The following is an 11,998-nucleotide window of genomic DNA, read 5'->3' as shown; positions in this document are numbered from 1 at the left end:
GATATTGATAGCCAGCCGCCGCGCTGGTGACGCAATGCATACACTACACACTCGCTCCAGAGCGGCGTTTTCATATGTGTACGATATGTGTACCATCCAGACACAGAGACCGTGCGCACAAAAAGATATAATTCCATTGCACGACACGGCTTTTATCTCTGCCTTGCTCTCGTTTGTCCTCTCTGTGTTTGTATTATTATTTCGTATAATGTGTCGCGGACGCCGACTGCTTTTCAATTCGCATTTAAATTTAATTCATGCTAATCCCAGTCGACCGCCGTGCAGCCTACAAAGTCGTGCACCATCGTATTTATTTAAGCCTTTGCGGTAATACCAAAATGATCTATCTGGTATTACTAAATAAATCTTTTTGCGATGATGTGAATATTCATTAAAAAAAACGTGCAGCTTTGTCCCAATCAAAACAAAAATGGCTAATACTGGTCGATACCATGGGTTTTGAATAAAACAAATTATAATTCCCATTTTTTAGGAAAGTAAAAACTAAATTTATCTGGTTTTAAATTTTTGTATTGACTGATTTTTAGTTTGGGCCCATTGTTACGTCGTTCTCCAGAAATGGTGCTTTTTCTTACCCTTTCTATTCCCAACTAGTCATTGCTGTGATATATTTAGTTGTTTTGTATTATTTAAGAGTAAAAGCAACACAAAAAAATCATTTTGGTGATGAAATCTCAAGATAACTGAATCATCTAGCGTCGCTCCCGGTCCCTGCTCGTTTTTAATTTATTTCTGCTATCATTAAAAAGGAATAAAACAACATTTTATATTAATTTTATGATTTTACATTTTTGGTTTTTTAGGGTAGAAAAAGGGGGTTGAGGGTTGATACCGTTAGACTACTTCAGCCATCTAGGGGAGATTGAGATGAGTCTAGCGGTGTACGGTTGTTGAAAATCTGATTTTCGGGGGCGTGTTAACCTTAAAAGATTAAAAACCCGAAATAGCACCAATTTTGTAGTTTCTATTTCTCCTATTAAAAAATAAGGCAAAAACATTCCAGATTTTGAATCATCATACCTAATTTCTTTGCGCAATATGACACGACGACACTACCAAAATTATACAAATTTTCAAATTAGAATTGTATTTCCAAAACTATATTTTAGTGAACCACCACTTTGAGATCAACAGAAAATTTGTTCCTTATGACAAGACAAGTTCAACGGTTTCCAAATTTCTGAACCGATTAGGAGAAAACTCAAAAATTCAAGTGACCGTAAAATCCGCAAATGTGGGAAATTCAGGGTTGTCTGAATGTTTTTTTCGGTCAAATCGGGGCCCAATTTAAGCAATAAACATCATTATGATCCTCATGCCACTGCCAGAATTATATTACGTAACCTTACCTGGACGCTCTAAAATCGAACTACATTATTTTAAAATTGTTAGTATTGCCAAAAACAACTACCAAAAAGTCAGAAAATTGGACTTTGTCTTGCCCATCGAAAGAAACTATCAAACTGCCCACCAACAGGTCTGAACGAAGATAAAAAGTTAATTACTTCCGCGCTACACGTTTTTTTATTCTTTATCTATTATGCGTTTTTGCCAAAGTTTCCTTCCCACTTGCAGCTCAACTTGTTTGATAACAACAAAAGCGACCAGCATTTCGTTAACATTTTTTTTTATTTCGACAAAGCATCAGTTGTTGAAATACCAATTCATTTCGTTCGAAGCCAGCTCACTTCCGCCTCTATGATTTTATCACTAAACTGCTCACATAGTTGGTGGACGAGCTCTCGTCTCTCGTGTTCAGTGAATTCGAGCACGCGTTGCTCTCGACACACGTGCACTCCCGCTTTTTGCTGCCGAGTTTTTTTCCTCTTGAAAGCGAAGCAAGCCGAGCAACAGTTAGCACATAAATATTGTAAGTAGACACCTCTCTAGAAGAATTACTCCCACTCATCAGTGGTAAAATGACACGCACCAGCATTCATCATTTTCCGAAATTTTTAGCGCTGAGGATTTCAGTTTAGTGTGAATTATGAATAATGATTAGGCAGAAAAAACCCAGCTGGGTTTGCGTCGAGTTCCATTTTACAATCACGTGCTCTGGTCATTACAGACTAATTTATTCATTTCATTTCCTGCAGGTACCATTAAAGCGAAGGAAAGTTTCAAGCCAAGCGCACGTTCGAATTCGTTATCGCAGGCAACCCTCGAGAGAAGAAGGACGGCGATAATGAAACCGACGAGTCTAGAGGAAAAAAAACTCCCTCCGCCCTCATTAAAAAGCATCAATCACGGAGGCTGCAAAAAAGGCCGAGATGTGAGTTGTGAAATCAGTTTGTGTCTGCTGGCAGGCATCGGGTCACCGTGAAGATGTGGCCCCGGCCTCTGGCCGCGCCAGTTCACTCTTTATCGCAGGTCCAGGGTTCGCGGGGGGCCCTTTGACCCGCACCCCTCCCCGGGCGGCCCCGAGACGGCCCTGCTGCGTCCGCGGTCGCCGCATTCAGTGCCGGACGCCCGTCTGCTTCGGAGGCAGGCAATCGACGGTCGGAGTGTGCATCCATCTTACCGGGCAGCATTAGACTTTTGCTTTTCTCTCTCTAATACTGTCAGGTAAAGGTGTCTGCTACCTCTGCAAAACTCAACACGCACACAAGGATTGCCTCGCAGGATTTGTACAATCCATTTTTCTCCAATGTTGGAAATTGTTTAAAGGCCCCCTGAATTGAACGATAATTGACACCATTTTATTTTTACAATATTTTCAAACAAAATTAGTCTAAAATAATTTTATTAAATTAAAATGGCGTCAATCTTTCACTTCAGGGGGTCTTTAATTTTTTGTTTGTGTAAGGCGGCCTGAATTAATCGCCATTTTGAATAATTTGTTGTAAGAGTGCAACAATTCTATTAGAACAGACAGAGTTTCTTCCACACCGATTATTTTCGTATTAATATTGGTGAAAATGGGGGTCCTTTAAACAAGTAATTGCCGTACTTCTCTGTGGGGAATTTTAAATATCTGAGTGGGCTCGCAACCTCAGAAGGCTCAGCGAAAACGTTTGATTCAGTTTTTTCTAACAAAATTTACACTCTGTTTGCTTTGCACAAATGGAGGTCATTAAATCTTTTCCAATTTTTTTACTCTACAAAAAATAATGTAATCCCTTACTGACTTTGATGCCGGTGCCTCCAGAACACTATTGATTATACTAAAACCCTGGTTGCTTTAGATGAGGTCATTTAGAGGGTACATAAAGATTTCCTCTTTTAGAAATGATACCATTTAATTTGTCGTCCAAGTCCAACTTTCAGATTAGACGAGTGAGTGGGCGAAGCATCCGTCTTGGTCCACATCTCGGCGGAGAGTCCCAACTCTGCTCTCGATCGCCTAACCATTTACAGGTCTAAAAATACTTCAATACTCCGCAAGACACAATTCTAAAATTGACGTATTTTAATAAGTCACCCCTGTAAATATTGACTTAATCAAAATAAAAAGCTAAAACTAAACTAAACAAATTCTCAATACTCATTGACGCATAAGGCGTGGTTCGAACGGGGTGATTTTATTATTGTTAACAATTTTCAGTGATGCGTTAACTGACATTTGATTTTATCACAAAACTAATTTAAATTTTCATGTGATTTGGCAAATATTTAAAAAAAATCCGATTTTGATTATGTTAGTTTTTGGCAACAGCGCCCATCCACTGTCAAAATTTGAAATCATGCAGCTATAAAAGAGCTAAATAAATCAACCGCCATGCAGCATTTTTATTTAAAATTTCATTACAACCAGACTCTTGTTCAGGAACTCAAGGGTCCACAAACAATACCCGCATATTGACCCCTATTCATTATAATCTGCTGCCTCCTGCATTTCATCACATCATGCTGTTTACAGTAGCTGCGATTTTGCAGCACCTAAATTTATGAAAACCCTTCATGGAATGGATGTATCCAAGTATGGTGTAAAAGGATTAATCATGCTTTTAGCTTACACGGAGAATACAAATAAAAATTAATTTTTCTGTTACCTTATTCATACAGAGTTTTAATAAAATAAGATTAAAATTTGCCAAAGGAAAACTTGACCGTTATTAGCGGTTTTCGAGTTACTGACGTTAAAATCTCGAATTTGGAAATTTTCTATGTCTGTAAAAGTAAAGTGAAATTTTTGTCGAGATTGACAAAAAATTTTATTTAAACAAAAAATTAAAATATAACGACGAATTACATAAGGGTTCAAAGCATTTTGCTTTATAATTCTGCTATAAAGAGTGCTAGATCATACAATTCTTTTCAAATTCAGAAAGCTGTTACAATCTGGATTTTTGCATATTTTCCTCTGCCCGTTTTCCCGGAAAATCCGATTTAAAAGATTATTCAAACTTACCAGGACGCAAAAAAATTAAAATGGCTCAAATGAAGCTTAATTCTATAGCAGCTAGCTTAGAAAAAATGAAATCTTTAGCACTATATAAGCCGTTACATTTCTGCATCCGATTTCCCCAGAGAACTTTTCTGTCAGAAATATTAGGAAAATCACCAGTACATAAATTATCGAAATGTAGCGAAAACAAACAGTATTGTTTTCGTGGAAAATATCTAAATTCCTGAGAAATTATGTTCTTGAAGCAAGCTATCTCCATTACTATCGGCTTTTTGTGGGTCATTTTATCTAGTGATATTACAAAAAACTGCCCCTCAAGTGGAAAAGCCCGTGATAGCTTCTTTCAAATTATTTTTTAACCTGCTAAAATTTTTTTTGTGGATCAGCAGGGCAATTCCACCCCATAGGACACATCAAGACAAATAATTACATAAATTCACACATAAACATTGTAAAGATGGGGAGAAATCGGTTCAATAACTCGTAAATAACTGTTTCTTTAAACGGAAACTGTTTCGATAGGCGGCAACACTGAACTTGAAAGCAGTTTTCAGGCTTTTATATTTAATAAATCAAAGAAGCTCGTAGCTGTAAAGAAATTCTTTCCATACAAGGAGATTAAAAAAATTATCTACAACTTCTGTGTAATCTCGTTTAATGTTGAAACTCCCCACTTTAGATTGTAGCATGAATGGTTAATGTGCTGGAAAGTCTTGATTGAACTTTTATGAAACAAACCGAAATTCGAGAGTGCTTTGGCACCAACTTCAGAGAATATAGCCAGTAAAAATTTAACGTGCTATAAAACTAGGGAAGGAACCGCACACCGTTTGGCGCTTCCTATGCTAATGGAAACGCGCGTCGGCACGTTTAATGGCGCTCGTTGTTTGGGAAATTTAATGGAGTCTTGCTCAGATACGTAAATACTGTAAATTACAAAATACACGAAGCTCTGTTGGCAAAGGGTTGCGTCAATCAGCGAATGGAAGCCCGCCAGCCAATGTTTGTATTGTGTTTCAGCAGCGCCTGCGAATAAGTGAAACAGTGATTGAACCAGGTTTTTATGAACTAAATGCGAAACAAACATGTACATACGTCACTTGCTCATACATCACGATAATTGCTGTCGTGCTTGTCGATTCATACAATGTAGAGTAAAAATATCAACCTATTAATCACTTTGCTGTTCACCTCCCACGCATTTGTTGTGAAAACGTTGAGTCCGCCTCGCTGCATCGTAAATCAAGTATGCAAATAAAAAATAAAGGTCGGATTTAAAAATATTACTTTATTTCTCTTTACCTTATTTATTGCTCAAATAACTCCAACATTGATGAAATTCGCGAGCGCAGCAAAAACAAACTAGGGGACTGAGCCGTCTTTAGTGGAATTCCGGCATCACGAGAAGAGCTTTTGTCGGCTGGCAAAACAAATAGCGGAGACCTCTATGGTTGCCTGGCTGCATAGCATAGCGGAGAGCAAACAAAAGCTGAAATGCCACACAGGCAGCTCCCCAGTGCTGACCCTAGCAAAACAAGAATAGCTTTTTTTCCGCGCGGCGGCAAAACGGGCAATCTAATTAAGCGGACGGGATTCGCCTCATTTGTCTCAGGGGGCTCTCATCGCACACGCCATTCCGTCGTTTCTGCCTGTGCCCTTTGGCCGAGTGCGAAATGCGTCGGCTGCCTTGTCACCTGGATGGATGCGATTGCGTGGGTGGCTATATGAAATATGACCGGAGATTTTTCCAGCTTATTGCAGCAGCGAGACAGGCGTCGCAGGGAACCAGATTTTCGCGCACAAAGGCCAGAGGTTATCTCGTGTCCTCGAGGATTAGCCCCGACGGACACATTTTCATCTCAACTGAACCGCAAAGCCAATGAACTCGACCGCGTACATCAGATTTCACTCGGCTGACAAAATGATTGCAAAAAATGTGAAATCCACGGGGAACACAGACATACAATTCTTGCAATCTTGTTTTCTGAAACTCTGATTCATTGTGACGGTTGAGTTATTTTCCCAATGATGTGAACATTTAGCATTTTTTTCGCTAGTACTGTTTGCCCTTTCCCGCGTTGAAATTTTTATACTTTTTATTGTATTTGACCTGAGCAAGAAAAAACATTACAAAACATGAAACATGAGCATGAACAAACCTCTCAAACAATAAAGGACTGTCTGCAGTAAAATTTATAAATTGACAGAGACTAATCGTATTTTTGTTTAAATTGTATTATTCGCTCTGCAGGAGAAAAAAACTTTTGTAATTAGATATCGCTCACAATCAGGATGTGTAGAAAATGTTTTTGACAATACCTAATGGGGAACGTTGAAATAAAAATGCTCTTTTAGAAGAGCTTTATTGAAGCTAAAATAGCAGCTGAACATTCATTTCACAACTGCTTCTCTATACATAAACTGTTTTTACGTTACATTTTATGAAAAGTGACTCTTTCACAAAGGGTTAAAAGAGTTTGAACACTATTTGATATAAAAATCAGCTGCTAAAATCGTGAATTTAGAATGCTGATCAGACAACGTAACAACCAACTATCCAATTAAAAAGCTGAAATTATTCCCGATGTTATTCTGTGCTAAAGTGCAATTTTTTAATATTTTATATAAATAGATTTTTTTATTTGTTCCAGAGAAGCGACAAATTGTAATATTATATACTTCGTTGTACACATGATAGTGTTTAATAAATAAATGGTGATAAATATATTTTTACACCTGTTCATTGCTTAAAGATTTTTCTGAACCTCGTTTTAATACAGTCTCTGCAAATCATTTCTCCAGTCCATGTGTGCTGTGCGTTGCCATGGTTGCGACTAAAATTAAGTAAATTATAAGCCCCTTGAGCAAAAATCAAGCACCAACTCAACAGCCCCAAATACTTGATATACTTTTATGTTTTACGTTTTTCAGCCTTTGAATTGAAAGACTCTCTCTTCACTCGGTCCTCGGTCAGTAATATATTTAAAACGCTAAAAGAAACTAATCCTTAGCAATGCAAAGAGAATTTGCATGCCCACAGAAACCCCCATTAGGAAATTATTCCATTTACCCCTTTGCCACGCCACCCACAGATATATTGCTTGCGGCTGATTGTGAGATGTACAAGAAGTCGAGCGATCGGTGTTAAATGCACGTTGTGCGGTGCAATTGATAGATTTCCCCGGGGCTTTCTTGCACAATTGAAACGCAGATCGGCAGCGGCAATAGTTGCTGAACGCGATATTTCGCCCGTAAGAAAAGGTTAAGGGGCGGTGTCAAGGTCAAACGAAAATGACCTTTCACTCGTTGAAATCGGTCGCTTGTTATCGCACCGAGGCTGCCGACTCGTTACACACACACACACACACACAAAATAATCTGCATAATATTCGAGCCAACAAGTTGTCGGAATTTCAGCGCATGGAGCACTGATTAATTGCGCGCGGCAGCGGGCTCGCGTGCTGCGCCGCCTTTATTTTCGGCCGATCCGGAAGGCCGCCGGCCCGGGACTTTGCAGCACAATGCGAGAATTAAGAGGCCCGAGATAATGATAGCATCACTTTATCGATCGCAGCATGGTGCAGCCGAGGCCAGGCGAACAATTGGTTTAGCATAGCCACGAGTGACTTTGTTAGGCAACCAGCTCGAACGATTCGCCAGGCTGCTTGCATACAGTCCACTTTGCAGGCGCTTCGGACCGCACGCTTCGCTTCGCTGTTTCAGCCGAGGCAGCTCTCAAAACCGCCGCAACCGGCTGACCTTTACAAAATGTGCTACCACTTTTCAGTTTGAAAATTTGATAAACTGATCTTGTAAAAGCAAGTTTGTTCTACCTTTCCTGTTTTACAAGGGAAATGTCTAAAAAGTAGATTTTTCTTATTAACTTCGTACATAGTTGAAAATGCCAGATTTAATCTCGAATTTTGAAACATTTCTACGGCTGCAAGAAATAAGCTTGAAGATCGTTTTTGACGAAGTTTCTGAGCACACCAATCGATTCTTGAGGGTCGAATTAGGTAAAGTGGATATTTTTTCGAAAAATCTTTAAAATTTGTTAAATATGTTAACGAATTAGATAATTTTTTTACATATTTCTCTGCCCGAATTTCTGCGAAACCCGCTTGAAAAGTTGATATAAACTCTGCAGAACGCAAACAGAAAATGAAATGGCCATAATGAAGCTGGATTTGATGAAAACTAACTTACATGCAGAAAGTAATTTATTCATCTAACTATATCTAAACATGTTTGAAATTCCAAATGCAACTACCAGCTCCATCCGACAGAACATCATCAGCAAAGTTTATCTTTCAGAAATGTAGAGAGACGGAGAAACTCAGCTACACTCAAACATCTCACACTCTTGTCAAAGACTTCTGTTTTAATAACGTTTGCAATTGACGCATAATTCATTAGCATACGGAATGTTTTGTTCTCGACACTAACACACATATTTAATTGCAATTGTGACCTTACAATACGCTCTCTTCAATCGTATATTGCAGATTACTCTCGGGAAAGTAAAATGTTCTAGGAAAAATAGATGAAAGAGATGAAGAGTTGAGTATCGACAAATTTCGGATGGAAGTTTGCTCAGCTATCAGAATTTTTATAGAGACATCAATAATTTTGGCAATATGTACGCGTCTGTCGCAGCAACTTTTCCAATTACAAATTGCTCGATCGTTGGGCAATGCATGGAAATTTTATTCAGCGCCACCGATTGGGCTGCATTTATATGAGGGGTGATTGCGAAATACATTTTTCGTCCAAAAGCTCACTGCGTGCGGAATTATTTAAATTCTATTTGACGCAGAAGCTTCGGTTGTTTGCTCATTTTTATCTGCGAACGAGTCGATTAACAGCGCGGCACTTGTCAGTGTGGAAATGCTCTTCATCATGCTTTCATTGAAATTCACGGTGAAAGCGGCGGATGATAAATTCGGATTGTTACTTTGAGGCACAATTTTCCGTCCGACGGCGCAGCCCAGGTATGAGGTGGAATAATATCAAGCCGAGCACGGCCACGGAGATAATGACGTCATTGCTCAGCTAGAGAGCAGGCAATAATTTCTCAGGCAAAACACGCCCCGCCAGCGCAAAGAACACAAAATCTCTTCGTGCGGTCTACTTCCTTTTATTTATCTTTCCGTGAGTGGGTGTATCGTCAAAGATCCCTTCTGTTCTCGTCGAAAACTTCATGCAATCTGTCTTGAATAGCAACAAGCTTGATATAAAGTTTCATAACTAATTGAGTTTGTCGTATCGATCAGTCGGCGGCGCGTATTGCGTCTTTTTTCGCTCTCCACCCGTCAGCAGGAAAAACGCATCGCGCACGTCTGTCTGAAGCATTTGTTCGTCTCGTTTAGCTTTGTGACACGCCGCCATATATCAAAAGCAACACGCAACTTTCTCACTGTCTTATTTGCGCTATGCTCCAGAGACGACACAGCACTAATGAAACGAGCTAGAAATTTTTCTATCGCGTGCAAACTTCTCTCGTATGCATATTCTTCTGCCAGTTCACGATGCTGAAGTAATGAAAGTTGCCTGGAATAACCAGAATGCATTAGCCCAAGGGACGTGAAAAACTGGAAATTTTGATTAACTCAAACTAGAGCGTATCCCAAGACAGGAAACCGAAAGTGGAAGACGGGAATATTTTAACCGGACAGGATTTTCAATGTACCAAAATGTTTTTTCTCGCTTTTACTCTTTCAAATAATAATACAATTTATGCCCCACAGCAAAACAGCAGGCTGAAAATTTCAGAGTGTTGTTTTTTGTTTTTGTTTTTGAGATTTTCCACATAGGTTTAAAAAAACATGACATTTTTAGAGTGTTTAGATTCTTTGCACCACCAAATCTCGGGTTCTAACCATCAGAATTGCAAAAACTACCATGGTTAGACTCGTCTTGGTCTCCACTAACCAGCTAAATTGTTAAGGGTGTGCTTTACCCCCTTTCAACCCCATTGCTATAAGATTGATAGTTAAAATATGCTTTCTCTGCTGTGCTTCAAAAAATATAAAATTACCACCCCGTACCATTTAAAATAAGTTAGTTAGTTGCCTAACTATAATAGGCTAAAATTTATAAACAAAATGCAAATTAACACAAAAATTCAGAGCTATAAAATCAATCAAGTTTTACTAAACACAAATCGTGTACCACTAATTGTTAACTATAATATCATTTGTTTACATAAATAGATTTAGCAGTCTTAGCCGTTTCTGTCAAACTAGTTTGGTTACTAGTTTGGTAGAGCTATAAAATGTGTTACTTTTTTAGGGGACCGAAGTATATAGCAACTTAGGGGTGGAGGGTAAGCATTCCTAAACATTTCAGATGGTCAGGAGAGGTCGACAATAATGGTCTGTTTTTTCAATTCTGATGGTTTGGAGTTGCAAAAATTACGAAATAAGAAAATAATTGTGTCATGTATTTTCAAGTTTTAAAGTGAAGTTTCTTGAAAACAAAAATCCATATCTACATGAAACTTTCTGCAAAGATCACACATTTCATGGGACCACTTTTAAACAAATTTTCAAAATCACACACTCTCTAACTCACAATCAGACTGTTTGCAGTGTTCAGTTAAAACTAAACCGAAAATCTGGCTGCTACTTCGTTCACGTCCCATTTTAGCGAAAAGAAGTTTTCTCGCACCTTACCTTCGCGCCACCGTCGCGTGCATGACCTATATACATTTTTACGCAAATCCATTTTCCGGCGCCAACGTTGAATATTTTAAATCACTTGAACACACTTTGTGTGTATAAAATGATCAGCGCCAGCGCCGAGTGCAACGGACAGCAAATCCCGCGTCGAGAATAATGTGGCATGCTGCGCGCTCTGGAAAATCGTCTGCTTTTACGAGCAGCTGCGGTGCTGGAGGAAAATAGGAGATTTGCAGGCGGCTCGTGGCAGTCCAACCTGTGAGCGTTTGCACGCGTGTTTGCTCACGACGATAAAGTAGAATTACCCAGGGCACGACCGGCTTATTTGTGTTTCCTGGGCCCGAATGACCGACCGACGCTTTGGCTCGGGCGAAATATGATTCGCAGCGACTGCCTGCTGTCGGGCGCCAAATTAAATTTTTCCCTCGAGGATCACCGCTGAGCCGCGTTTGTGGGCGAGGAATTAAGAGGAGATTGCTTTAAATTTATTTACTTACCCTGAGCGTGAAACCCCACAAATACTTGTAAAATTCATTTCAGATGTATTCAAAAGAAATTAAATTTTAAAACTCATTTCCAACAGCCTTTATGTTCGGGTTCGCTAGCAACCACTAGATTTATTTTCGTTGGTTCGAAAAATAACTTACGCCCTTAAATTAAAAGGTCGGCTTGTTAACTCATTAAAAAAACACGGGTTTGCTCCTATTAATTAGGGTGACAAAGAAGCGAGTTGAGCTCTGGGAAGGAAGGGACCGGCCGGAAACGAGTGCCCTCGCGGCAGCGTCACGCTGAGGGGGTGGAGGGAGGGCGAAACGCGGCGAGAATGTTTTTATCCATGCCAGTGTGTCTGGTGGTGAATGAGCGCGAGCGAGCGAGCGGGGCGCAGATCGATAGGGGCGGCGAATCGGGGTCTGGCGCTGGCGTCGGCGCCTCACGCAGCCCACGAGCC

This window comes from Cloeon dipterum, chromosome 1, assembly GCF_949628265.1.
Source record: "Cloeon dipterum chromosome 1, ieCloDipt1.1, whole genome shotgun sequence".
Lineage (NCBI taxonomy): Eukaryota > Metazoa > Arthropoda > Insecta > Ephemeroptera > Baetidae > Cloeon > Cloeon dipterum.
This window is presented reverse-complemented; position numbering follows the sequence as displayed.